We start from the raw sequence: 25,314 nt of genomic DNA, 5'->3' as shown, positions 1-25,314 counted from the left end.
AGCCAGGCGCCCCTCCTAGGTAGTTTTAATTAGATATGTTGATTAGAATTCTTAACCCTTAGAATCCTTTGTTCCTAGTGAAAACTAAGAAGTAAGCAATGTGGACTGGCGGTTACACTAGCGTTCTGTGGATTGGGAAATTTATAAATACATTTCACAATTTCTAGAAGTATATTCTTCCTCATAGTAAAATTTTCAGCGTGGCACAGAAGATGTTTACGAATAGAGCCAAATATCTTTAGTTCCTCTGTAAAAGAAACCCAAAAGTGGATAAACCTGTGTTCAGTAATTAAGGTTTTAGTATTTTATCATATTCGGAATGATTGAGATAGTCAGTGAATAGCCATCATTTAACTTATCTCAGGATAACTTTCAGGTTTCCAGTTACTAAAAAGATTTTGAAGGGCACCTGGGTGCCTTAGTTGGTTAAGGGTCCTCTTGATTTTACTCAGGTCAGGATCTCAGATGAGCCCTGCCTAAGGCTCTCTGCTCAGCGGGAAGAGTCCGCTTCCTCCTTCTCCCTCTCCCTCTGCCCCTGCACCCCCTGTCCCGCTCGCACTCTCTCTCCCTGTCTCTTTTTTGAAAGATTTATTTATTTCAGAGAGAGTGAAAGTGAGATCACAGAGGGAGAGGGAGAGGCAGACTTGCCACCGAGCGGAGAGCCCTACATGGGGCTCGATCCCAGGACCCCGAGATCATGACCTGAGCCGAAGGGAGATGCTTAACCGACTGAGCCACCCAAGTGTCCCACACTCTCGCTCTCAAATAAATAAATAAATGAGTAAATCATTAAAAGAAAGATTTTGAAAACTATCTTTTTTGACCCCCCAAAACGTATAACTCATTGATAATCATAATATTAACAAAGTCGATATAGTGTTTTTTCTGTTCCAAGCACTTTATATTTAATCTTCATATTGACCCTATGAAATATGTACTATTAGGGGTACCTGTCTGGCTCGGTGGGTAGAGCATCCAAGTCTTGATCTCAGGGTCATGAGTTCGAGCCCCATGTTGGGTGTAGAGATTACTTAAAAAATAAATAAAGAGAAAGAAATATGTACTATTATATGGACACACACAAATACATATATATACAAACATACATATACAATTGCCAAGAATACACATATTATTAATATATATATATAATTTTATATTTGGTTCATATCTTAAAAATATTTCTTTTTCATCATGTAAATAATAGAACAGATGATTTTTGGCAAATGAAAATATATACATAAAACACATAACAGGATTCAGTGCCACAATTCATAGTGTAAAAATGGCTTGAGTTCTTCATTTTATTTTTTAGGTTTTCTTAATATACTGTATAGATGTGTTGTTCACATTATCTTTTTCATTTTTATTTTTAATTATAGTATAGTTGGCATATAATATTAGTTTCAGGGGCCCCTGGGTGGCTCAGTCAGTTAAGCATCTGCCTTTGGCTCAGGTCATAATCTCGGGGTCCTGGGATTGAGCCCCACGTCGGGCTCCCTGCTCAGTGGAGAGCCTGCTGCTTCTTCTCCCTCTGCCCCTCCACCCCACTTGTGTGCGTCTGCACATGCATGCACGGTCTCTCAAATAAATTAGTTTCAGGTGTATAACAGTGATTCAACAATTAAAAACATTATGAAATGATCACCACAAGTGTAGTTACCATCTGTTACCATACGAAGTTATTACAATATTATTGGCTATATTTCCTATTCTGTACTTTTCATCCCTGTGACTTATTTTATAATTGGATATTTATACCTTTTAATCCCCTTCAGCTATTTTGCCTATCCTCCCACCCCTTGGATTTTGGAAACTATCTTTAAGTAGATATACCATTAGGCATAATTATTGTTGAAAGTGCATTTATAAACCTCTATCTTCCTTACATATATTTAATTTACTTGTTCTTAACAATTATGTTTAAATTACTTATGAAAATTTTATAAGGCATTAAGCAGCTTAGCATTATTCTTGTTGACATGTTCTGTAACAGAGATAACACGAGCTTATTTCACTTTTAGTAAACCTAGGTAGAATAAAAGTATTATATTTAATGCTGGTAACTCTAAAGACATGCCTATTTTAATTAAACCAACACACTTAAACTAGCTTTTATTTACCGAAAATTATTCTAGATCACGTGAACTTGAAAACCATTTGGGTTAGTTCCTATATTTCTGAGAGTATACTGATTTATGTAAATACTTTTTTGTCTTTAAGCTCATTAAATAGAGGTCTTTACAAATTAATTTTGATGATATTATCTGGAGGTAGAAAAATATCACACATCTATAATATACATACATAGACATACAGACACAAAAATCTTATCGCTTTCATTTTTAGAGGCACCTGGGTGGCTTGGTTGGTTAAGTGTCTGACTCTTGATTTTGGCTCAGGTCATAATCGTAGGGTCATGAGCTCAAGCCCTGATCTGGGCTCTGCACTTAGCGGGGAGTCTGCTTAAGATTCTCTCTTTCCCTCTCCCTTTGCCCCTCCCCGCCACAGTGCTCTCTCTCTTTCTAAAATAAATAAATAAATCTTAAACAAAAATTTAGGCATGAGACCAACAGACACATACAAAGATGCTCAACTTCACTAGTCATCAGGGAAATGCAAATCAAAACCACAATGAGATATCACCTCACACCAGTCAGAATGGCTAGTATCGAAAAGGCAAGAAATAACAAATGTTGGCAAGGATGTGGAGAATAGAGAACCCTCATCCTCTGTTGCTGGGAATGTAAATTGGTGCAGCCAGCCTGGAAAACAATATGAAGTTTTCACAAAAAACTGAAAATAGAAATACCATATGGTCCAGTAATTCCACTTCTGGGTATTTACCGAAAGAAAATTAAAACACTAATTTGAAGAGATACATACATCTCTATGTTTTTTGCAGCATTAATTATAATAGCCAAGGTATGGAAGCAACCGAAGTGTCCATCAAAAGATGAATAGGGATGCCTGGCTGGCTTAGTCAGTAGAGCATGTGACTCTTGGTCTCGAGGATGTAAGTTTCAGCCCCACATTGGGTGTAGAGGTTACTTTAAAAAAAAAATCTTAAAAAAAAAAGATGGATAAAGAAGATGTGGTATATATATACAATGGAACATTAGTCAGCCATAAAAAAGAATAAAATCTTGCCATTTGTGACAACACGGATAGACCTAGGAGGTATTATGCTACGTGAAATGTCAGAGAAAGACAAATACCATATGATATCCCTTATATGTGGAATCTAAAAAAACAAAACAAAGAAATAAATAATAGTGAATCAAAAATAGAAACAGATTCATGAATATAGAGAACAAACTGGTGGTTGGCAAGGGACAGGGAAGGGAATCAGGCAGAATAGGTGAATGGGATTAGGAGCTTCCAAATTACGAAGCTTCCAGTTATAAAATAAATAAGTCATAGGGAATATAGTCAACAATACTGTAATACTTTTGTATAGTGACAGATGGTAACTACACTTCTTATGGTGAGCATTTCATAATGTTAGTAATTGTCAAATCACTATGTTGTATACCTGAAACTAATATAATATTATATATCAACTATGCTTCAATTAAAAATACAGATAGGGCGCCTGGGTGGCTCAGTCGGTTGAGCGACTGCCTTCGGCTCAGGTCACGATCCCGGAGTCCCGGGATCGAGTCCCGCATCGGGCTCCCTGCTCGGCGGGGAGTCTGCTTCTCCCTCTGACCCTCCCCCCTCTCATGTGCTCTCTCTCTCTCATTCTTTTTGTCAAATAATAAATAAAATCTTTAAAAATAAAAAAATAAAAATACAGATAAATTTTGGGGTGCCTAGATGACTCATTTGGTAGAGCATGGGACTCTTAATCTCAGGGTTGTAAATTCAAGCCCCATTTTGGGTGTAGAGATTACTTTAAAAAAAATCTTTGGGGTAACTGGGTGACTCAGTCAGTTAAATGTCTGACTCTTGGTTTCGGCTCAGGACATGACCTCAGGGTCGTGAGATGGAGTCCCCGTATTGGGATCCACACCTTAAGATTGCTTAAAAATGCTTGAGATTCTCTCTCTCTCCCCCGCCCTGACCTCCCCCAGTCACACATGTGTCCTCTCTCTCCTTCTCTCAAAAAAAAAAAACAAACAGGTTCCTATCAGGTTTTGTGTATCAGCTGCCAGTTTGGCCAATTTATGGCCTCGGAACTACTTGAAAGAAAAAAAATCCTTTTGAGTATCTTGTCAGATTTCAGCTGGGGCAAACAGTAAATATTCCTGGTAGTATTGAACAACCCCATGGAGCCAAGAGGGGTTCTGAAAGAGGTGCAAAAGATACTGTCTTCCCAAAATCCAGAGCCACTCCCAAATATAACCAATAGAAAGAAGACTTGGACAATTCCCCTGAGAGCCAGAATTAGTGGGTAATTTTAACAGTTGGTAGGACCCTAGCCGCAAATGGAATGCAATCCACATTTCTGCCCAGGCTTATCTAGCCACGAATAGGGCGCAACACACATTTCTGTTCAGCTATCTTTTTGGGGCCCCCAGTCTGACAGTTGCCAAGCCAAGTTCTCAGGATGCAAAATGAGACGAAAAAGAAAGCTATCGCTCTCCTTAGGAGAGAAAGGATGGATAACCAATGTTTTTTTGTTTTTTTTTGCCAATCCGAATTTGGAAAGGAAGGCAAAATGTGAAATCTACCTCCTTCTCTCCAGGGAACAGACAGAGGTCTGGGAGAGCTGATTTTGGTAAGAATTGTTACCCTTTGCTGGCCTCTGCCAGTTTTCCCAGGATGCCTTCCTTCTGCATGCTCCAGAGTGAGCAGGGGTGTCCCAGCAGGTCTTATCCTGGCCACCAGAGACTGTAGAGGAGGAAAAATAACTTTCTCTCTACCCTTTGTAGTCAGTGTCTGGCTGAGACCCCTTTTTCTCTAGGGCACCTAGTAAATTGATAAGATTATCTAAAATGTTTAAAAGTTCCCCACTGAAGCCACTGTAATTGAAGATTATCTTTGGTAAGATTAACCTACTTGCTCAGTCTTAAAACAAAAGTTTATTCACCTGAGGCCTCACATTGGCACTGGTTCAGTTTAAGTCAGACCTAGTCTGACCCCAGACCCAGTCCAATTTTTAAGTCAGACCCAGTCCATTTCCAACAGTTTTGGAACCAGTCTGGAATAAGAAATGTTCAAATAAAGTCCGAAAGCTCATAATGCAAAAGCTGCAGAACTAGGATCCAGGAAGCAAGTAGGACTTGCCTACCATCTCCACAGGCAGCAAAAAAGCAGCAAGCTCAAGGGGCTCAGCAGGTACCTAAGTTTGGTTTCTCATTGCTCTGGAACTGTTAAAAGACTGAGGCATATTAATTTTTTTTTTTAAGATTTTATTTATTTATTTATTTGACAGAGAGAGAGACACACAGCGAGAGAGGGAACACAAGCAGGGGGAGTGGGAGAGGGAGAAGCAGGCTTCCCGCTGAGCAGGGAGCCGGATGTGGGGCTCGATCCCAGGACCCTGGGATCATGACCTGAGCCGAAGGCAGATACTTAATGACTGAGCCACCCAGGTGCCCCTAAATTTTTTTATTTTTATTTTATTTTATTTTTTATAAAGATTTTATTAATTTTGTCAGAGAGAGAGAGAGCACAAGCAGGGGGAGCGGCATGGAAAGGGAGAAGCAGGCTCACCGCTGAGCAGGGAGCCCGATGTGGGGCTTGATCCCAGGACTCTAGAATCATGACCCGAACCGAAGGCAGACGCTTAACTGACTGAGCCACCCAGGCATCCCATATTAAAATTTTTTGGAGTTTATTTGAACAAAAATCAATTTAAATTGGGCAGTGCCAAACTGGAAGTGGTTAGGAGCGCTCCCCTCACAGGAACTGGGGGAGAGAGTTTCATAGAGAAAACATGGAAGCAAAGTAGGGAAATTATCGACTGGCTATCACTCCAAGCCTAGTTGGCTGTTTGTGATTGGTTGTCCTTAGCATTTTGATTTTGTAACTTTGAGGCCTTTAGAGGCTTAGATTTTGGTTTGCTTTTGTAGGCCTCCACAGCATTAGAGCCTTCTCTCAGTTTAATGGCCTCCTAGTTTAATTTAATAGGATTTTGTATTTAAATCTCTTGCAGAATATTCATTTATTGGGTCAGTTTCCTATGTCAGCTAATTATACTGAGTGGATTCCCTATGACTGCAGCAGTGATGATGTTCTTTCCCAGGTCAATGGGGGTTTTTGCATTGCATTTGAGAATCAAGATTAGTTTGGGTTTGATAGTTCCTGTTTATCTTTTTTTTTTTTAAGATTTTATTCATTTATTTGACAGAGAGAGAGAGCACAAACAGGGGAAGCTGCAGGCAGAGGGAGAGGGAGAAGCAGGCTCCCCGCCGAGCGGGGAGCCCGATGCAGGACTCGATCCCAGGACCCCGGGATCATGACCTGAGCCGAAGGCAGACGCTTAACTGACGGAGCCACCCAGGCGCCCCTCCTGTTTATCTTATAAATGTTTTTTTTTAAAACAACACAAACATGAAAATAAGAAAATAAGAAATAAAGAAGTTCTTTCAGCTTTATTTTTAGTCCTGGGTCAATAGATATGCACCGGGCCAGAATCTGTCTTTCATTAGTTCGTTTGTTTTTTTCAACGCGCTGTTCGCACAATAGTACAGTAATACACACTTGAAATGTTTGCATTCCTTCCTGGGGTTGGCTATGGAGATAGAGCTTATAAGAACTAAAGCAAGTAGAAATTGCTTAATAGAATTCTCTGGATGTTCTAAGGCAAGAAGGAAGCTTTCTACAAGGGTAGGGGTTGAGCAGATGGGGGTGGGCAAGAGTTTTGAATTTGGTCTTAATGTTGGATTGGCGTTTCAGAATGACCTTACAGCAGAGTAGGTAGGAGCTTGAAAAGAGGGTTTGAGCTGAGGAAAGTAAGGAGGGAATAGTATGAGGGAAAGCATTTTGGTCACCCTTTAGGGCTCCTATGGGGACCAAAGGGTTACTTAGACTAATGTAAAAGTGTCAAAAGAGGAAGTGCCAGAAACTAAGGTTACACATGGGTTAGGTGGAGATCAGGGAAAATTTGGATGCCAAGCTCAAGATTTATTGCAGATATAAACTTTTGAATTTCTCTGTAGTAGTGGTGTGTTGTCCCTGAGAATTCACCTCATAGACCTCCTATACCAGGGGAGCAGTTGTCCCAGGGCCCCAGCCTCTGCCTCTGGGATCCACTGTGGCTCTTGCCTCCCATGGGCTGCTCCCCAGCAGTGACCGAGTGGGGATACTACAGCATGCTGTTTCAGGAGGCAAACTCTTTGTTGGTTGACCTTGGCTCAAGAACTCCCAGACAGGTTTGCTGAACCGTCCTTAGATGTTAAGGGGGTCTAGGATGCTTCCACCGAGTAATCGGGGGTCTGTCATCTCTCTTAACCTTGCCTCACCCCATCTGTTATTTCCCTTTGCATAGGCATTTCTATTAACAAAATGCTCATATATTTAATCTTGTCTTCTGCTTAGATGAAGGACAAGGACTAACTTGAAGTGCTTAGGGTAGCAACCTGGTTGGAGGTGTATGACTTGGGAGATTGTCTCAAAGATGTGTTTGTATGGCAGGTACACTGCTTTTTTTAGATCACGTGGATATTTGAAGAGACTTTGGTGGAACTGGTGGCGATTATAGAGGTCTATAGGACACCCCCTAGGTTCCCCTGGATGTTGGTAGTGGGGAGTCACTTAAAATTTTTGACTTATTACAAAAATAGTGACACAGATTGTTCCATAGTTCAGTCGTAAACTATATATTATTACATAATAACACTCATTTTTGCCTCTAGTTCAGTGCTTCTGACTTAGAACTGATGTGTTAAGTGTTTGACAAAGACAGCTTAGAAGTTCTTTTCTCGGGGCACCTGGGTGGCTCAGTCGTTAAGCGTTTGCCTTCGGCTCAGGTCATGATCCCAGGGTCCTGGGGTCGAGCCCCGCATCGGGCTCCCTGCTCTGCGGGAAGCCTGCTTCTCCCTCTCCCACTCCCCCTGCTTGTGTTCCCTCTCTCGCTGTGTCTCTCTCTGTCAAATAAATAAATAAAATCTTAAAAAAAAAAAATTCTGGGCAACTGGGTGGCTCAGTTGGTTAAGCGACTGCCTTCGGCTCAGGTCATGATCCTGGAGTCCCGGGATCGAGTCCCACATCGGGCTCCCTGCTCAGCGGGGGGTCTGCTTCTCCCTCTGCCCTCTTCCCTCTCGTGCTCTCTGTCTCTCATTCTCTCTCTCTCAAATAAATAAATAAAATCTTTAAAAAAAAAATTCTTTTCTCCATTATTTTCTTCCCTCAGTAACCTTTTAATACATTTTATCAGGAATTATTGTATGACCATACAATGTCTTATTTTACAGTGCCCCTTCTTTGTGTAATTTGTGAAAGAACTTTTATGACAGCCAGAAATTACTTTGAGTCAATTTAGCACTAATAAAGACTTACGCCTTGTTCACCTGTTACTCAGCTTTGGGTTCTGCTTGGTCTTGCATTGAAATAATTCTATGTTTAGGACCTTGCCGTCGGTTGCCTTGGATCTCCCGGTGCTGTCACAAGTTTGGGCTGTGACTTTGCTGCAGGTGCTAACAGGAGGAGACAATAGGCTGCCAGGCAGAGGCAGAGGGAGGGAAAACTGGATTCCCACACATCCTGCGGCCTTGGCAAGTGGCACACATCGCATGAGTCTGTGAAAATAACTTCTACTGAGAGTATGTGCCATAAATAAACAAAGACTGCTCAGAAAGTTAACAGGAATGGAGGAATGAGGGAGGGAAAAGAGAGGAGCCTGGGTAAGGACTGAAGGCCCTTGAAGGGCACTGGATTGGTAGCACTAACTGGGTGGTCAGACACAGCAGAGGGTGGAGGACAGAGGAAGCCAGCTAGGGGACGCAAGAGCCCACAGGAATCAGCCCAGACTGTGAACAGGGTAAGTCGAAGGGAAGGGGAAAGTGGCCCGTGGTTTTGATTTGCATGCACAACTGGACAATTAGGAGCTCTTGGTATCCTTTAGGGAAAGCGTGCGTTTCTTCCTGAGTGACTGAGGGGTTATTTAACAAATGCAAAAGCAACCAGGCCTGTTGTCTTTATATGCAAAACCATCCTATCATTCTTCTGTTGCTCTGGGAATATTGTAGAGAATTGATGCCACATTTACTCCTGAAGACTTCCACTCATCTGCTGATCCCCTAAGAACAAAGACACATTCCAAAATTGAAGAGTTTAATGGACATTTTCCATTGACCATCCCATGCTTTGATTTTGTTGGCATTCTTAATTTCTGTTTATAGTAAAATGTGAGTGTTTCCCTGGGTAGTAAAATGGATTTTTCTCTAGTAAATGTTTGTTCCTGTGCAGAAAAATGTGAACGAGGCTTTATAATTCATTGTTACGAGTAGTTTCATAAAGTTAATCATTATTTAAATTGAGGGTGGTAGAGATAGAAAAGTCGGAAGAACAGCTATTTGTGACATTTTTAGGAGACGAATTCTCGTAATGAGTAAAACTGAGTGGATTTTACTGTTCTTTAAAAATGTATAACACATTTTGTACAAAGAAGGTAGTCAAAACCAGATATCATTTATCTTCTAGGTGGACGGAAAAGAGACCAAGAGAAAAAAATAAGTGGTTTAATGACCCAACTTTACCCAGAGAATGGAAAATAAAATGCAAGATTCCAAACCCTGCCCTTCCATTTCATCTTCATTTTTGAAAAATACAGGTGAGCATCATCATTTTGAAAATTGATCTAGTGACTATGAAAGCAAAGTGGCCAAGACAGCAGTGCAGATCTGATTCAAAGATTGGTTTGGTTTTCTTGCAAATACAATTAGAATGGTAATGTTTTCTTATTCGTGAATGTGGAAATGTGTGACTTGATTTTTTTTAAAGCACATCTCTGTGCGGGGCGCCTGGGTGGCTCAGTTGTTAAGCGTCTGCCTTCGGCTCGGGTCAGGGTTCCACGGTCCTGGGATCGAGCCCCACATCGGGCTCCCTGTTCTGCGGGAAGCCTGCTTCTCCCTCTCCCACTTCCCCTGCTTGTGTTCCCTCTCTCGCTCTGTCTTTGTCAAATAAATAAATAAAATCTTAAAAAAAAAAAAAAACAACCTCTGTGAGTTGTGTAGGACATACGAAGATGGGCTACACAGAACTCGGTCTCCACAGGAGGGACAACTACGACAATAGCCACAGCTTAGGGAGTACTCATTCTGTGTGGGACATTATACTAACGTGTGCTCTCTAGGTTTTCCAGTGAATCCTTATCATAAGATTCATTAGGTAAGTATTTTCAGCATTTTATGACTATGGAAACGGAGGCATAGAGAGGTTAAGACATTGGCTGATGTTCATGTATCTAATATGACTAGTCCAGGTTTGTTATCTCTCTCCAAAGATAATTCTCTTAACCAGGGCAGATGACATAAGTGGTAAACTGAGTGGTGATAGGAATACACCAGCTCCTTTCACACATTTGATTCTCCTAAAAGGATAGCCAGATTGTAGAGTAAGCCGAATCAAAATGCTCTGATTCGTACAAGGCTTTGGCATAGGAATAACTACTATGTGGCCTGGTCTTATAATATCTTCTGTCCATCAGCTACTTGCTTTCAGGAGAAGGACTTCACCAAGTCGGTAGTATCCAGGCAAGTAGTTCAGGTAATAAAGGACTGCGGACATTGAGATCAGGCAATAGCAGGAGAAACAGGGTGAAAAAGCACAGCTCTCAGTTCTGGGGTCTTAGAAATCCACAGGCAGCTACTGGAGGTCCAGGGCAGACAAATTCTGTGAGCTGTAGTGGTGGTCTCCAAACTTACTTGTTCACACATCACCTCAGCAAAAAATGCTTCTGTGTATGTGTATATATGTTTATAGATTACACACAGCAGTCCTCTCATAGCCATGGTTTTGCTTTCCGTGGCTTCAGTTTCCCTTGGTCAACTGCGGTCTAGAAGTAGATGATCGTTCTTCTGACATATCATCAGAAGGTCAGTAGGAGCCCAGGGCTCCACCATAGTGCCCACGTCATTAGTCTCATGTCATCTCATCACGCAGGCATTGTGTCATCTCGTCATCACAAGAAAGGTGAGGACAGCACGATACGGTATTTTGAGGAGAGAGACCACATTCACATAGCCTGTATTATAGTATATTGTTATAATTGTTCTGTTTTATTATTATTGTTGTTCATCTCTTTCTGTGCCTAATTTATAAACTCTGTCATAGGTATGTATGTGTAGGACAAAACATCGCATAGATGTGTTTCATTACTACCCGCCGTTTCAGGCATCCACTGGGGGTCTTGGAATGCATTTCCCTCAGATAAGGGAGGATGACTGTACTACTGAATTAATATATTAAGAGATCTTCAATGAGAGTTTTATTTATTTTTTTTAAAGATTTATTTGTTTATTTGAGAGAGAGAGTGTGCACAAGCAGGGGGAGGGGCAGAAGGAGAGAGAGAATCTTTAAGCAGACTCCCCACTGAGCACGGAGCCCAACATGGGGCTTGATCCTGCGACCCATGAGATCACGACCTGAGCCGAAACCAAGAGTCAGACACTCAACCAACTTAGCCACCCAGGCGCCCCTCAATGAGACCTGAGACTTTTAAACATACATCGGGTTTAGTAAAATTTTGCAAAGTAATGGACTGAATGTTGTCTCATGGTTTCTTAAAAAATTTTAATTCCAGTATACTTAACATACAACATTATATTAGTTTCAGGTGTACAATATAGTGATCTAACACTTCCATACATCACTCTGTGCTCATCACGATGAGTGCACACCTTAATCTCCATCACCTGTTTCACCCATCCCCCCAACCGCCTCCGCTCTGATAACCATCAGTTTGTTCTCTGTAGTTAAGAGTCTGTTTCTTAGTTTCTCTCTCTCTTTCTCCCTCTCTCTCTCTGCCCCCCCTTTTTTCTTTGCTCGTTTTGTTTTGTTTCTTTAATTCCACATATGAGTGAAGTCATACGGTATTTGTCTTTCTCTGACTGACTTATTTCACTTAGCATAATACTCTCTAGTACTAGTCATATCATTGTAAATGGCAAGACTTCATTCTTTTATTATGGCTGAATAATACTCTATTATACACACACACACACACACACACACACACACACACCCTACATCTTCTTTATCAATTCATCAGTCAACGGACACTTGGTCTGCTTCCTCATAAAACCGTGAGGTTCATAATATTACTGAAAAATATGGCAGTGGTTTGTTTTCATAGTCTGGATGTTTAGTTTTAAAATATTTTGCGAATTTTGATGACTTCGTGCTACCATTAACCAATTTCTAAGATGGAAATATGCTTTTGTGCTGAGATTGATGACTAACAGTACCGTATGTAGGGAGTCTTCTTAATTTCAGTGTTGTGTGCCTGATTTCTCCTTGGATCTGATTATATCAGTATTTTTTTTCAAGTACTGCATATCATAACTGATTGGTAGATTATAATATTAATATCAAAACCTATTGGTGGGTTATAATATTAATAGTAACTAATACCACTTTTTAATAAAATAAAAGACAAAATGTTAGAGTATGTTATTAATAAGTATTGTTTTGAGAAACTCTTCTTTCAGTTATATACCCATATCTCTGTATTTGTATATATTTACACATCTATATATACACATCTAAATACTGAATTATGACATGAAATGTGGCAGTCAGACGCTTTTGAAAGTATTGAATTACATCATTATTGTTTTTACTCAGGACTTGTCGTTGTTCAAGAGGTTATAATAGGAGAAGGAGAAACGTAAACTCTATTTTCTTGCTTTTCTCTTGTGCTTGCATTATTTGCATTAGCGTTAGTCCTTGATTCTTTTACACAGAGCTTTTTAAGCCATTCATGTGTTGTGTGAGGGTTCATTTAGTTACAAGTAGAGAGTATAATCTGTAAATTCACTTAGCCAGGTACGTATCAACTGCAACAGAACAGAAGTATTCCGGGTGCCTGACAAACCCTTTGAATATAACTCTTTTCCCTCAGGAGATTTCCAGTAACATACTTGGCTCATGACCTTCAGCTATCCCGACTGAGAGAGAGTACCACTGACAATCTTTATATGACCTACTGGCAAAGCTTAATTTCTTTCTTACTATTTTAGACAAAAAATACATTGAAATTAAAGTGCTGATATTATCATCTTGCACCCCAGTGGATTGTTTTGGGTCATGCCCTGTGGGGCATGGGCCCTGCTTTGTAGACACGTTCTCTAGTTGCAGCCACCCCTGCCTTCTGTTTTGACGTCCTGTCACACCATTGTACCTGCTCTAGCCTGACCACACTGAACACACCAAACAAGTTCCTGTCTGAGGCCATTGGAACAAGAGCTTCTCACTATCCCACATGATCCCTATGAGTCTAGATTTTGTCGTTATGCAGCATTTGGCTCAAAAATACCTTCTTGAAGAGGACCTTCCTGATTATTGTATTTCATATAGCCCCCTCCTCTTTCCACAGCCCCCAGTTACTCTCTATTCCATTATTCTCTTTTATTTATTTTCACAAAAGTTATCACTCTCTGTTTAATCCCACCCCCACACTCTAAACCCCTCTAGAATGAGATCTTATCTCTACATTATACCCCAATATCCCCAGGATGTTTTGGGGGCTGGTAAATATTTCTGGAGAAATTCAACAAATGACTTAACATTTCTCCTGTCCCTCTGCCTCACTTGAGCCAGTGCCTTTGGACCTAGTTTTCTCATTTTTCTCTGAAACCAGTTCCTCCTCATGGTATCAGTTGGCAGAGACACTGTATTTGTAACCTACAACCACCCACTTGTAGGGTAAGCCAAATGCTGTGAGAACTCCCTGGAAGAAATGCTCATGACCAGGGGTTGGGTAGGGATGCTAGTGGTAGTCCTGGATGGTTTATTTTTGGTAATAAAATGATTATTCCACTTATGCATTTGAGAACAGAGACCTACAACTGTCAATGAATTATGCTATTAGCTCTAAAGGACATCAAATTTTTGTGTCCATAGACAATTTCCATGATCAGAAATTTAATCTCCAATTGGAGATGTTTTCTTGAAACACAGTTAGTAGAAACTGCTAAATTTTATCCCTGTAGACAAAATATTACACTCTGAATTTGGAGTTAATCAACTGTACCTAAATGCCCTACCATCCTGCCTTATGTTTGGTACTCAGTAGACTCTATAGGTATTAGTTAGACGAATAAATAAATAAGCATAGTCAGTCATGGGAGTTGGGTCTGGCCTGGCTCTGACATTATTCAGTTGTGCAACCTGGATCAGGGTCTGACAAACTATGGCTCATAGGCCCAGTTCAGGCCACCACCAGTTGTTATAAATAAAGTTTTATTGGAACACAGACATGCTCGTTTGTTGAAATATTGCCTTTCACATGACAGTGGCAGATGAGACCATATAGCCCACAAAGCCTAAAATGTTTACTGGGAAAGTTTGCTGACCCCTGGGCTGGAGAATGTCACTTAACTTCTCCGGGCATTGATTTTGTCATTCATAAAATGAGTTGAATGGACTCAGTGGTGTCTGAGGTCCTTCTCAGAGCTCACATCTGCATTTCCTGGAATCCAAGAGACTATGTTTGGAAACTCAGAGTGATATGGATTTAAGGTTACCCTCATTGTCTTCTTAGAAAACATGATTTCAAGAAGCTATGCTTTCATTAAATGGACATAAGTGTTTTACCGCATGTGTCTTAAAGACGTATGGAGCATTCCAGGTTGAGTTAATTTCTCTGGTTTGGTGTTTAAGTGCTTGGAGCAGCAGACTTACTATGCTGCTTAGTTCCTTCCCACTGCTTTTACCAAGGGCTTTGCTAAAGTGAAAATCAAGAGTTTGTAAAGAAATTCTGAAAGGTGGGTTTGCTTATTATTTATAATGCTTTAGGTGTGGGTCTAGTATATTGAGTTAAGAAGTGAAAAATAGGGGCGGCTGGGTGGCTCAGTCGTTAAGTGTCTGCCTTCGGCTCAGGTCATGATCCCAGTGTCCTGGGATCTAGTCCTGGGATCTAGCCCCCATTGGACTCCCTGCTCAGCAGGGAGCCTGCTTCTCCCTCTCCCGCTCCCCCTGCTTGTGTTCCCTCCCTTGCTATCTCTGTCAAATAAATAAATAAAAATCTTAAAAAAAAAAAAGTGAAAAATAATGTTAAATATAACATTAAAATCTCAGCTGAATTTCTTTGACTTACTGTGAGGTCATTTATGGGCCAAATAAGAAAATTATTAGTTGCTACATGTTGCAGAAGAAAAATTCTGGTTTGGGAAGAAAAAATTGTCTATTAAGTTAGAATCAATTACTTTATCTTGATTGGTTTTCTTGTTTGGATTTAAATTACGAACGCTTAAGTAAATAAAAGCCTCGTGGATACCTTTCAAAGATCATTAGATCTGCAAAAATTTTGTTCAGGTCACAGAATTTGCATTGGATGTTTCTTCTTACCATCTTCGTCCTTAGCTCCTTCTGTTTCTATTGCCTGCACCCTATATCAGAGATCACAGATGAACAACATAATCAAATCATGTAGTCAGGAGTTTCTAACAAACTGAACCAAAAGAAGTGGAATACATTGAATTTTGATGTGAGGATAAGCAATGAATTACAATTCAGGGACTCTGTCCCTTATTCATTAAACCTCTATTGAGCATCTACTATGTGGCAGTTCTACACCAGGAGCTGGAATATTTCAGTTACATGTTATCTTTTATAGATCGCAAATCTATAGAAATTTAGAGATTTCACACCATGATCCCACTTGATTTTCACACAAAACTTTGGGAGCGAATCAGAACAAGGATTCCGTCCACCCCTAAGGTTTGTGTGGGACTCCTCTGGAGGAATACTGGAGTGATAGAGTGGAGAGGTGAGCCCAGCTTGCTCTGGCCTCCTCCAGGTGAGTTTTTTAAGATGGGATCTTCGTGTGAACTGGGGAACACTGGGCACCTCAATAACCTGAGGATGGGGAACAGAAAAAGGTCAGTGACATGGTACTGGTGCAGGGCAACCTCTGCATGCAAGAGGTGCGATTCCTAACTTACATCCTACTCTGTCTCCCAGACCCAAGCAGGAGGCTGGATTTTCAGCTCACAGTGAGAACATCCCTTCTGGGCCTACATAATTACCAGATAGCTCTGGTGTTTGCCCAACACCCCACTCCTAACCAAACTCAAAGAGCTACTTCTCTCTTGGGTGTAGAATGCTCACACCGGCGTCCATGAAATGTGAACATTCTTTGCACATCACCCATCAGTGTTTGATGGTGACCTCATAATAATAGAAATAGCATCTTAGACCTGTCAATAGGTAACTCTTTGCCTTTGGGTAAGTAATTCCCTGAGCCATAACACCCTGATCTGCGAGATAAGGGAGTTGGACTCGATTATCTTTGAGGTCTTTCCCAATTCTTACTTCCCATGATTTTTGGACTTAAACTTGATTCCCAAATTAACTCAGTTTATACAGGGCTCATGATCCAGAGATATCACTGTAGCAGATGCTGTCACGGTAGTGCCTGTTCATCTCCCCTTGGCACTCCCCATTTCTGCAGGCTTTCACTACCACTCTGCCAGAGGCTTTCATCTGGCTGCCGAGACATGCTTGGCTGGAAATGCAGGGGAATTCAGATCCTCAGCAGTGGTCCTCAATTAATGCCAAATGTGAGCTGAAGAAAGATATCGCAGCGTTCTTGTTCCTTGGGGGAGACAGCTCTGAAGCAGGTTCTTGCTTATCCACAGCAGTAACTTGTTGGTTAATGCACACCGCATTGACTTCCTTCTCTTCCCTCTCTTATGTCACCTCCCAGATAAACCACTTGCACTCAGATCTTTCCCTCAGGGCCTGCTTCTAGGGCGGGGGTGGGGGTGGGGGGGGCAAATCCAACCTAAGACTAGTCCCAAGCAAGTCCTACTGTAATTCACCTAGGAGCACATGCATTAATTCACGGTGGTCAGTTCCTTGAGGAATGTATCTTGTTTACCCTGACTAGGTAAACAAATAAAAATACAGGACTCCCAGTTATATCTGAATTTCAGATAATGTCAAATAATTGTTTAGTACTTGCCGCAGTACTTCTAAAATTAGGAGGCTACAGTATAATACGAATCACAATATTACTCAACCCATTAACAAGTTCCATAGCATACCCCTTTAATATAAGTATATCCCATCTCAAATATTACATGGAATATACTTACACTAAAAAAATCATTGTTTATCCGAAATTCAAATATAGTGGGTGTCCTGTATATTACCTGTCATCCTTAATCCCAGCTCTCATTGGGGGCAGTGGGCATTGCACCGAACCAATTCCAGAGCTGAGGAAAGGAGGGTGATTGGGACTGGTTTAGAAGATGTAGAACATAGAGGGAGTGAAGCAGACCTGAATAGCAGTGCTTTAGAGATAAAGACATGTTGAGTATCAAATAGGAGATGGGTATGAAGTGGTGGATGATGAATGATCAAAGAGTTTGGGCAAGGAGACAAAAACTGCAACAAAACTGCAACCAGCAGTCTCAAACATTGTGGGGAAGGAGGTGCCGAAGTCAGTGAACTTGCCCAGACCTTATTCATTTCTCTAGCCCTGCTGCCTAGCACAGTACCTGGCTCACTCTGGGTACTCAGTAAACATTGAATGAATGATAGGGAAGGAAGATCGGTGGAAATAGGAAATTCTGCCTTTGTGAGTTTTATGGAAAATGGTGCCCACTAAAAACTGCACAGGGCCTTTTAGAGCAATGACTTGCATCTGATTATAGAAGCATAGAAAATATGAATTGCTGTGCAAATTCTAAGTAATGAGCTTTTCTAATCCTTTCCTCATTTTTCATTGCACGGACAATTCAACTTACATCTTTCATGGCTAGCCAGGTTTTTGAATGCCACTTTTATGTTCAAAGCTAATTTATTTAATAGCCAACTTATCTGAACCTTGAACAATATTACTGGAGCATTTAGATTGACAGAGGGAATTTGGGATGAGAAAATTCCCCATTCAATTTCAGAAGATTGTAATCAATTTATGTTTTTAATGACATTTCCTTTTCTTTCTACAGGAAGGATAAAATCTCACCCTATGTTTATGATTTCTAACTATAAGTTCAAAGTTGAAAAAGATTGGTTTTATCCTCAGCAAGCTATGTGAAATTTCCTAACTCTTTTATAGAGAAAATAAAAGGAAATACAAAAATAAATGACAGCATATAGATAGCAGAAGAGTAGCACTAACATGTCCTCAATTTTCATTAAAGTCAGCTTTTATTGTTACTAGACAAAAAATTTTGTATGAAACACAAAGCAGGCCAGTCTCCAAAGGGTGGTTTCAACTTAAAATCATTCATTCTGTGGATGATGTATCTTTAGAGTTAACATGTTCATTCTGTGTTAACAGTGTGCCAACCACATGAGAAGGGCAGAAATCTGTATATGGAGAAATACCAAAAATGCACCTAGGAATTCAAAATAATATATATCTTAATGTAAAGTTAAAGATGTATTTGTTCTCACTTTTCTATCAGAAGTAAAAGGTTTCTCTGATGCTATAGAGCTGTTAAAAAGAGAACCATAGACCCCAAATGGAGTCACTTGTACCAGGCCCACCTCACCAAACCAGGGCTTGATACCTAACCTAATCGGTTTCAGACTTCCCTGGGAATATAGTCTTCATGGGTCAGTCTGGAATTTTCTAGTTAGCACCAATGAGGTAATCTGCCACATAGACTCTCTTCTATCCCCCAAAGGGAGATGATGTAATCTGCTCTTTCTTTATCCCTGTTCCCTTCTGTCTATAAAAGCCTTCCATTTTGTACAGCTCCTTGGGTTCCTTTCTACTTGCTGGATGGGATGCGGCCCAATTCATGAATCATTCAACATAGCCAATTAAATCTTGAAGTTTTACTCTGTTGAATTTTTGTTATTTAATAGAGCCAATGATATTACTTTGAGGTTTATTACCAAATCTGTGTGGTACTGTCATAGAAGTTTGCAGAAGAAGTAAAGGGAGGTCTCCTGTTTCTGAGGGTGGCAGGGTCAGTTATTCAGACCAGTTCTCTGGATAAAATATTTTTTATAAAGCTTAAAATTACCAAAGAGCTGACAAAAGCACAAAAGTGAAGGAAAATGTAAAATAACACGCGTTGGCGAGGATGCGGCGAATCGAAACCCTTGTGCATTGCTGTGGGCATGAAAAATGGTGTAGCTGTTCTGGAAAACAGTTTGGCAGTTTCTCAAAAAGTTAAACATAGAAATACCATATGATCCAGTAATTTCACTGCTAGGTGTATATTCAAAAGAATCGAAAGCAGGAACTCAAACATACTTGTACGCCAATATTCATAGCAACATTTGTCACCATAGACAAAAGGTGGAAACAACCCAAGTGTCCATCAGCAGGTAAATGGATAAAAACGTGGTCTATCCATTACCATGGAATATTACTCATCTATTAAAAAGGAATGAAATTCTCATACATGTAACAACATGGATAAACTTTGAAAGCATCATGTTAAGTAAAATAAGCCAAACACTAAAGAACAAATACTGTGTGGTTTCACTTATATGAGGAGGTACCTAGAGTAGGCAAATTCATGGAGACAGAAAGTAGAATAGAGATTACCAGGGACTGTGGGAAGGGGTTATGGGGAATTACTGCTTCAGGGGTACAGAGTTTCTTTTGGGGATGATGAAAAAGTTCTAGAAATGGATAGAGGTGATGGTTGCATGGCACTGTGAGTGTACTTAATGTCACTGAACTGTACGTTTAAAAATGGTTAGAATGGCAAATTTAATGTTATGTATATTTAATCAGAGGGGGGAAAAAAAAAGGAAAAAAATGAAGGAGAAACCCAACAGGTAAATGAGCACAGAAGCTGCTTTTGACCCAAAGGCATTTACCAATTTTCAGAAAATTAAGACCTATTCTTTATAGCTTCCTGCAGCAAGAGAGACAGAGAAAGCAAAGCATAGAGTCTTTTTGTTGGGTTTTTAATACTCATCTCATTAATTTTATCCTGATTGTGTTCATGAGGTTTCTGAATCAGAGACAGACTATCATTAGTGTTATTTACATAATAATCATTGCATTGGCCTCCTTGCCCCAGACCTTACCGCCTGGGGCCTCACAATTAAAGTCAGATGGAAAAAATCTCTCCTGTGAGGGACCAGATGATGCATAGGTGAGGGATGGAGAAGAATGGATTTTCTCTGCTTATATACAGGAGAAAAAGGCAATTGTCTCCGCCTCTTCTCTCAAAAAGAGGGAATAAAACTTTTGCTTCTTGGGGATGGGGTGAAAGGATCCTGGGTTCTCACTCTAACCTTTTGGAATGTATCTTTTTAATGACTTGATAAGCCTGAATGGCTGGCTCCCCAAGGCCCTGGAGCCTCATTTTCCCTTGAAATGTTAACACAAACCTCCAGAGTTAAGTGAATCTCTCTGGAGTTCTCTCAGTATCTATACTCTTCTAAATTACCTTCCCAAGGCTTGCTCTTCGCTCTGGATCCCAAGTTTTCAGCAAAATTTATTCAGAAATCCCCACCTCTGCAGAAACACAAAAATATTTTCTCTGCATCCACCCTGTTGAACACCACACTTTAAAAATTTTTGATAAAAAAAATTTTTTTTTGATAAAATTCAGTTTATCAACTCTTGCCACTATTTAAGAATGATTTCCCCATAAGATCAGGAAGAGGGCAAGGATTTCCCTTCTATTCAGTATTGTACTGGGGGTTCTAACCAGTACATTAAGGCAGGGGGGAGAAGTGGGGAGAGAAGGATAAGAAGAGGAAGAAGCAAAACTGATTTCATTTGTAGATCGCATGATCATCTATGTAGAAAATGCTGAAGTAGCTACAAGAAGCCTGCTAGCACAATAAGTGAGCTTCGCAAAATTATACACAAGTACCTGTCATGTACGGCAGAATGTGATAGCTGCTTTATAGAGGTACTGTGTCCTTTCCAAGTACTGAGGTGGCGAGATTAATTCTCTTAGAGAAAGAGGAAGGCATCTTAAGAGTAAGCTGTGAATCAGGTGTTTGAGGAAAGATTGATTTTGGTCAGGAAGAAGGCAATTGGCGTTCTAATGGGAGGACAGAGAAAAAACAAATGTTTGGAGGTGGAAAATGATGGCACTGAAATGTCAGACCTTGAATGTCAGACCCAGAATTAAGGACTTTATCTGAACAATTTGAAATAATTCTCAACAGCTTCCTTAGAGTGTTGTAAAATTATCTTCTCAACTATAAAATAGTAGTCTTATTTTTCTATTGGCTAGTCAAAAAAGATTATTATGTTCATAGGTAATTTAAAATCACTCAATGGGACGCCTGGGTGGCTCAGTTGGTTAAGCGTCTGTCTTCGGCTCAGGTCGTGATCCTGGAGTCCTGGGATCGAGCCCTACATCAGGCTCCCTGCTCAGCGGGGGGCCTGCTTCTCCCTCTCCCTCTGCCCCTCTCCCCGCTTGTGCTCTCTCTCTCTGTCTCTCTGTCAAATAAATAAATAAAATCTTAAAAAATAATAAATAAAATCACTCAAAGTATACCTTAGTATTTTGAAGTAGGCAAAATAATCCAGTTTGATGTAAGAACAAATGAGAACATGACATGAAATGTTCCAAATCTGCAGCTCTTGGATATTTACCATCTCTCCATAGAATCCTAGAATTTAAGCTTTTTGAGGGTAGCAACACGTGATCTAAGTCTTTCATATTTGCCACTGTGCAGACCATTTGGTTGGTTTTTAGTAAATCCTTGCTATCCAGCAATGATGTAAAGCTGCAGCAATCCAGTTGGTAGCTCTTGACATTATTAAGAAATGAGTGTTGCCAAGTTAAGAAAAGAAAAGAAAAATCCACAGCACACAGCCAAGGAATAAAGCTGGGAAATAGGCTAGAAATAGATTTATTTCTTGAAGCTCCTGCTTCGAGGACCCGGCGCTTAACTGGAGGGTCCTTCCCCCCATCCAGGCCACACTGAGCATCCTGGACATTTCCCAAGGCAGACCGTTTCCTTCTCCTCCAATCCAGTCCATAGAGGAGGACGTGGGTTACCCATTTCAGGACACCAGTGTGCTCATTTAAATACTCTGTTTCTCTTTCCTGTCCCAAAGCAAATGGGGCATGCACCTCTCTTCCCCTGCCTATTCAGGACCCTTTTTTTCAGAGGATCCTGAAAGCACAAACCTCAGCACTTCAGAGACTGACCCTCCGCACTAATTTCCAGAATAAGCCCTGGAGTGGACAGACAGCCGTACTGACACAGTTTACCATGTAAGGAACTTGCCTTCCTTTGGGTCACACCCACTGCTACTCAGAAAGCAAATTCTGAGGCTCCGAAGGCTGTTCTTCTCCCAAGACAACTTCCTTTCTGCAAGACTGCTCCCTTAGACCTACCATTCTTCTTAATGACAAGATGTCCGCCATCACCTGTGGACTCGAACTGCACTTTTGCTTTTGAAATCATCTGCCTAATTTTCTCAGTGTTGAATTTAAATAGACTGCTGTTATTGTGTTTAATTGAAAAGGCTTTTTGTGTGTGTGTGCTAATCTGAGGCTCATAAGGAAGCATCTCAACTGGGGTTGGTTAAGGTTACACGAATAGACAGGGAATCTATGTCCTCATTATCTCTGCCTAGATTTGTTTGGCTGTCAAAGATCAGCTCAGAATAGTTTGCCAGAGCAAAACTTACTTGCAATGGGATGACAGAAACCAAGGTAAAATGAAGGATCTGTAACGAAGGAGAAATTAACATATTTTAAATGGCAGGTTTGGGAGACTTGCAAACTATAGTAGTGTATTAGGACTCTCCAAGAAACAGAACCAATGGAATACACACACGCACACACACGCACATATTTGGACAAGGGTTCCTAGAGATGTATTCTAAGGAATTGGCTCGTATGATTCTGGAGTTTGAGAAGTCCCATGATCTGCCATCTGTAAGCTGGAGACCCAGGAGAGCCAATGGTGTCAGTTCCAGTCGGAGTGCCTGAGAAGACCCATGGCCCAGCTCAAGACTAGGCAGAGAGAACAAATTCTCCCATCCTCCACCTTTTGTTCTATTCAGACCTCCAGTGGACTGTATGAGGCCCATTCACATTGCGGGGGGGGGGGGCAGTCTTCTTTATTCAGTTTACTGATTCAAATGTTAATCCATTTGGAAGCACCCTCACAGGTACACCCCAAATAATGTTTAACCAAAAATCTGGACACCCCATAGCCCAGTCAAGGTGACACAGAATTAATCATCACAGGTAGTGAGCAGTTTAGCAGATGTCCATGGAGAGTTGGTATTCCCCACCTCAGCTACGTCTCTATTTTGACAAATCAAATTGGCCACCTGCATATGAGTTGTATGGTTCACCCACAGCCTTGACTTTACCTACCACCTGTCTTTGGCAGGAGCCTATCTCAAATGTAAATAACATTCCTCCTCTTTTGAACAACTTCACCCAACAAATGAGTCTAGCACGGTGGTTTCAGCCGGGAGTGATGCTAACTCCTAGGGGGTATTTGGCAAGGTCTGGAAACATTTTGGTTGTCCCAGCTGGGGAGATGCTGCTGGCATCTAGTGGTTAGAGGCCAGGGATGCTGCTCAACAACCTCCAGTGTACAGGGCAGCCCCACAACAAAGAAATATCTGGCCCAAAATGTCAATAATGCTGAGGTTGAGAAATCCAGGTCTAGAGAAAAAGAGACATTCCAAACTGCTCAACACAGTGTGCCCCCGATGTCCCCTGTCTTGGCCGTGAGAAACCAACACTTTCTGAAAGCTTCCCGGATTGGCATTTTTCCACCGGGTTTAAATTGCTGGGTAGGATCTAGCATTAAAATTGGCAACTTTTGAATAGCTTTAAGGTAGACGTGCTACATATCAAATTTGGATGAAACACAAGAAAGCCATGAGAGCGGTTAGCAGCACTTTGAAATCTAAGAGAGCTGTCTGAGTTGTGTGCAGGTGGCTTTATTCCAGCTCACAGCGCAAAATACCCCGTAGTGAGTTCTCAGATGAGGAAGAGCAAATACTCATTTTCGTCAGAGGCAAATGCGGAAACTGCAGTTGTGACCTCCTCAGACCTTCAGAAGGTGCCAGTTCATTCCCAGTATACTATCACTTTTGATTCTAACTGCACTGGGTTGGCTTGATTCATAGTGGTCGGGGGCAGAACTTCGATCAGAAGAAATCTTGTTATATGCTCGAGTCCAACCCTGATTGCTTTTTTCTTAAATGGTAACCTGTGCTGCTTCGGTCTTGGTCAGGAAAAAAAAGTCCGTTAATAATTTACAAAAGACAGAGCGACTCCTCTTTTGCATCCTCAAATCTCTCAAAGCACGTGATTGTCTAAGCATATCTGGTTTCCAAGTAGCTGAGGGATGAAACAGGATTGGCCTCTCAGCATCGATTCCTCCTCTCCTTCCTCTCTCACTCTTCTTGCCTAGCAGTTGTTTGCTATGATACAATCATTCTTCTTTTAAAAGAATAAAGAACGGAGTTCTTTCCTTCCCTCCTTAGGAAAAGGTGGGCTGTTTTGCCTTCCTACCATGGACGAGGATCTTGAAGGAGAAACTTGGCAGACTTTTTCCATTCCCTGGGGCTTCGGCCAGGCAGTAGAGGATGAAGGAGAACATATATGCCAGTGAGTACTAGTCCTCAAGTACAAATATCCGGGGTCTTATCATTGTTTTCTGAGATTAGCTTATGTTTCTCGGTAGGATAAATTTATTTGCACATGGGTTGAAGACCATGTCTCAGAATTCTACAAAAATGATGCCTTTGATAGACAAGTGATGGGAGCCTTCTGAGTTTTGTCTCGGTAATTCTAATTTTTAAAAAAGAATATCGGAGGTGAGGCAGGACTATCCTGTCCAAGAAAAGTATAACAACCATTATACTACTTTGGCTGTTTATTTCCTTAAGACTAACTGTCCAGAGGCACTTTTGGGAAGAGAGAAACTGATTTTTAGCTGCTCGTTCTTATATATGGTATTATAGTAGGCTATCATTCACAGTAAACTTTTGACGGTGCTTTTTGCAAGGGAAATTGGATTGTGCTGTGCTTATTTTCTTTTTAAAAGCGGTATCTTCTCAGTGACAAATATATCTGTCAGGATGAAAAGTTTTGACTTTTAAACAGAAAATGCTATGTTGGCTATACAAATTGGTTTGTATTTAATTGCTTCTTTATCTTCAGTGGTCTTGATAAATAAGTTTTTTCTCCTTTGGAAAAAAACTTTTTACAGAAATTTCAGATCCCTGATGAGTGACTTATGGTTTATATAAATATGTAAGTCTTTCTTAAGGTTGTT

The 25,314-nt window shown here is 40.7% G+C and overlaps 1 long non-coding RNA gene across 2 annotated transcripts in view; it reads left to right on the top strand.

Moving 5' to 3' along the window:
• LOC145717898 (uncharacterized) overlaps positions 1–24,804 on the top strand; it is a 63,798-nt gene extending 38,994 nt beyond the window's left edge. The window contains exons 4-5 of one of the 2 annotated variants that reach the window (XR_014141404.1): positions 9,592–9,721; positions 24,521–24,804. This is a non-coding gene — a long non-coding RNA (uncharacterized LOC145717898). Of the gene's footprint in view, positions 1–9,591; positions 9,722–15,727; positions 17,003–24,520 lie in introns of those variants that run through there. The other variant, XR_014141405.1, reaches the window with a different exon arrangement.
• The last annotated feature ends 510 nt before the right edge of the window (positions 24,805–25,314 follow it).

This window comes from Leptonychotes weddellii, chromosome X (assembly GCF_054177405.1).
Source record: "Leptonychotes weddellii isolate Sample4059 chromosome X, ASM5417740v2, whole genome shotgun sequence".
NCBI lineage: Eukaryota > Metazoa > Chordata > Mammalia > Carnivora > Phocidae > Leptonychotes > Leptonychotes weddellii.
This window is presented reverse-complemented; position numbering and strand designations above follow the sequence as displayed.